The sequence below is a fragment of the Benincasa hispida genome, chromosome 2, assembly GCF_009727055.1.
Source record: "Benincasa hispida cultivar B227 chromosome 2, ASM972705v1, whole genome shotgun sequence".
In the NCBI taxonomy this organism is placed as follows: domain Eukaryota; kingdom Viridiplantae; phylum Streptophyta; class Magnoliopsida; order Cucurbitales; family Cucurbitaceae; genus Benincasa; species Benincasa hispida.
Window position 1 is genome coordinate 20,064,764 of NC_052350.1, and position 4,194 is coordinate 20,068,957.

Here is a 4,194-nt window from a genome sequence, read left to right on the forward strand (position 1 = left end):
ATTTTTTAATAAATTTTTGTTGAAATGTGTGTTTCTACCTTGCTCGGTATGAGTAAGAATTAAGTTGGGGTAGTTTGATAGCTCTTAAAAGAAGGTATAATTCCTAGCTTAAGTGAAGGTCTTTTCAAATTGATAACTTTTCCTTCGAGTCAAGGTCTTTTGATACTGATAACTTTTTGAACACCCCTAAAATATATCCTAGATGGTTCATTTTTAGAAGATTCAAATATATATCAAATATATTATGGTGTATTTATCTAATATATCTTTTTTCTCCTTCGAATCTTGATAAATTTGGTAGTGGATCCGACTAGTTAATTCTATGAGTCCATTTCAGTAATCATAGCAAAAACAAAAGACAAAAATTTCCATTGACATGCAGAAAACGAATCAAAATTATTCAACTCATACTAAGAAAGTAAATGGGAAAAGATATTTTATGGTTTCCGTTTCTATTACTATATATGATACTGAGATACCAAATGTGTAGAAGTTTCCTTTTAAACTATTAAAGGGCATAAATGTCATCTTGCATCATAATCTTTTTTCTTATTATTAATTTTCATGTCACACTACTAATAAGTTTTCTTCTATAACTCTAGTTGCATATAATCCTTATATTATTAAAATTTTAAATTTAATTAGTTAAATTATTAAATTTTAATTATTAATTCATTAAATTAAAATATTTTAAGCCGTTTTTAGTTGATGAAAAAAATATTTTAGTTAGTAATTATACGTTATAATTAACTAAATAATTTAAATAAGTTTCATTATTTTTAAAAGTATAAAATTGGATAAGAAATTGAACTTTCAACTTGAGAAAGTAATAAGTACTTGTCAATCCAAACATAGCACAAGATATGAGGCACTTATTACCATTTTATAGTAGTTTGATTCCATTTTCTTGCAATTGTTAAACTAAAAAGTAATAACTACCTTATCCTTTTAACTTTGAATTAGCTTCTATATTCATGTAGGAGTTCTACACGAATCAAACAACTTTGAAACAACTTTGAAATTACACTTTGACTTTGTAAGTCTAAAAAATAAAGTTCAACAACATATATATGAAGGTAGAAAAATTCTTAGTTGTGATTATGCATTAACCATATGAAGCTACACTCAAGTTATGTAGTATTCCTAAAGAAAAACAAACTTACATCAACAAAAATGGTAATTTTCAATGACCAAACAAGATGCCAAAATCCTAAGTACTATATCCCCTCCTATATAAGAAGCTCCACACTTCACAATTTTCTCACACAAATCAAATAGGGATTCTCGAATTCTCGGGATCTCCACACTCATCTTTTCAACAAACAATGGAGGCAAAGTCTATGAGCACATCCACGATAAGGTTAGGACTTGTATTCCTTGTTTGCATAGTCATTTTAGCACCATCAGTGATGGCTCACACAATGGCAGTAGCACCAAGTTCATTAGTATTAGAGGATTTATCTTTTTCAAATTGCGCACCCTTTATTTTAGAGGCGACAATGTGTGTGATAGATGTGATCAAGCTTCCAGTTGCTCTTCATCCTTCATGTTGCAAAGCAATTTCTGATCTCAACGATTGCGCCCCCAAAATTTATCAACATATTCCTGACATGGGTGTGATTAAGAAAATATGTGGTCTATGAATAATTTTGGTTTTTTAGACTAAAAAGTTCTATTTTTTTTAGACTAAAAAGTTCTATGGGCTTATTGGATCATGATGAATAAAAAAGATATCATAATAATAAGTCTTCTTTTCTACCGTGTTATGTTGTCATAAATTTATGGTGGAGAGTGAATGTTGTTAAAGAGAAATAATCTTTCCTTGAATGAGAACAATGTATTCCACCTTTCCATCTAAATATGAAATTTCTCCTTTCAAATAGGGGTGGGATTATCATATTATTATACTATTACTTTTAAACAAAAAAGAAAAGAAAAAGAAAAAGAAAAAAACAGAAGAAAACATAAACAATAATGATCGATACAAAGATTTACATAGTTTATTTAACAATGTATTAGTTAGTTATGTCCACTCACAAATGAAACAGTTTTATTATCTAAGAGAAATATAAGATCTATAAATGTAAAGACACTAATAAAATTAGAGGGTTTATATATATATATATATCACCCCTCAAACCCTAGGCCCAAAAGTATCACTAATAACATATAATACGTATACAATTCAGGTTTAAGGGGCTTTACCCCCGAGCTCCACCAACAAGATCCTATACTTGGTCATTTGGAGCATCAAATAAGAAATTTAAGGTATTCCAACGATATATACTTTAAGTACTTGAACTTTCAGTTTGTTATTGGCTATGAAGCACAGACGCAGATACGGCTACACGATACGGATATAATCGGATACGGCGATTCGTCAATTTCTAAAAAACTAAGATACAGATACGTCTAAGGATGTGTCAATTTTTTATATATTTTTTTAATATATATATTTCTAAAAGACGAGGATACTGATATGTTGAAAATACATTTTCTTTTTCTTTTAAAAAATCTAGGATATAGATAAATTTAGCATACAAGTTAATAACAATAGCACAAAATAGAATACAAACACTGATATACAATACAAAAAAACAACATCTAAGATGTTGAAATACAATAGTTAATAAAATGTAGTAGAAAAGTGACTCATATTGCAAAGAAGAAGAAGAAGAAGATTAGAGGGAGAAGTATGAAGATAAACGAAGAACTTATTGTTGAAGATATCCAAATGGTTTATATTTTGGTGGATTTTATGGGGACTCAATGTGAAGATTGAGATTACATTATTCTAGTCTAGGGTTTGGTCCGTTATTTTTTTTATTTTTTATTTTTTAGTTTTGGACTCGAGTAGTGAGCTTTTTAACTAGGTTGCCTAATTTTAGATTAGGAAAGATTAGATGAGTTACTTGTCTTTTTTCTTAAAAAAAAAAGTACGCATAGAAATAGATACGTCAAATTGCATGTCAGATACGTATCTGGAAATATAAATACGTCAAATCGCATGTCAGATATGTATCTAGGAAGTATCTGGAAGAATCAGTATCCGATACGTGTCTGATAGTGATTCTTTGCCTCACATGAAGTATCCGTGCTTCATAGGTTATTGATTTGGTTTATATTGCTGACCTATTCATGTCAATTTTTAAAATTGATATTAACATGTAATAATATATTTTCAAATAATGTTGATAAATCATAGGTCTGGAGGATTTGGCAAATGTTTGGGTACAAGGAACTCTTGTTGACATTATTATAAACTACAAATTTATTGATTTACCTTGTTGACATTATTCTTCACAAGGAACGCTTGTTGACATTATTATAAACTACAAATGTTTGGGTACAAGGTAACTCCAACAACCAAAGTTAACATAAAAAGAATGGTAGGTTTCATGGCTACCAAATGTTTCCAATTTCCCTATATATAACCTCCTTAGTCTTAGTTTTTGTTATTAACATAATTATTTTAAATCTATATTAAATAGATTAACCCTAAGATCATTCATGCTTAATTTTTAAGAATAAATAACATACCAGATTCCATTGAAATTCATGATAGCTTCAAGATGACTATAGTCTTCCTCAACCAAAACTTTGAATACCGTTAATGGGATCTCTCTCTAGATGGAATTCAAGAACGACTGAATGTGTATATTGTTTTGGTATATTGGGGACCATAGCCCTAAGGTATCTTCATATATTAGTTCAATTAGGGTTCCCAATAAACCCTAGTTAACTAGGAATGGACTTCTACCCACTAAGTCAATATTCAATTAGAAATCTAGGGTTTTAATTAATTAGATCAACTAATATGGCCATAAAATAAAACAATGTGATAAAATATTAATCCACATACATAACCCAGACTTTAATCATACGTATTATTATTCAATACGTCTAACAATCACCCACTTGGGCTATGTTTATTTACCTGATATAATTAAATCACATAAATCGTAAACGCGTATAAATAGATTATTTCAATAATAATCTCCTTTAGTTCAATATGGTCCATTTCCTGTATTAGTATAGAATCAAAGCGACTTTTGTCACCACTCTTATAACTAAACCTTCCTTGATCACGAATTCCAATACATTCAACGACATAGATGTAGCATGAGTGGATAGCATGGAAGCTACATGTAAAGTGATATAGATCATGCTTGTTTCCAATTGGTCCAAATTCCT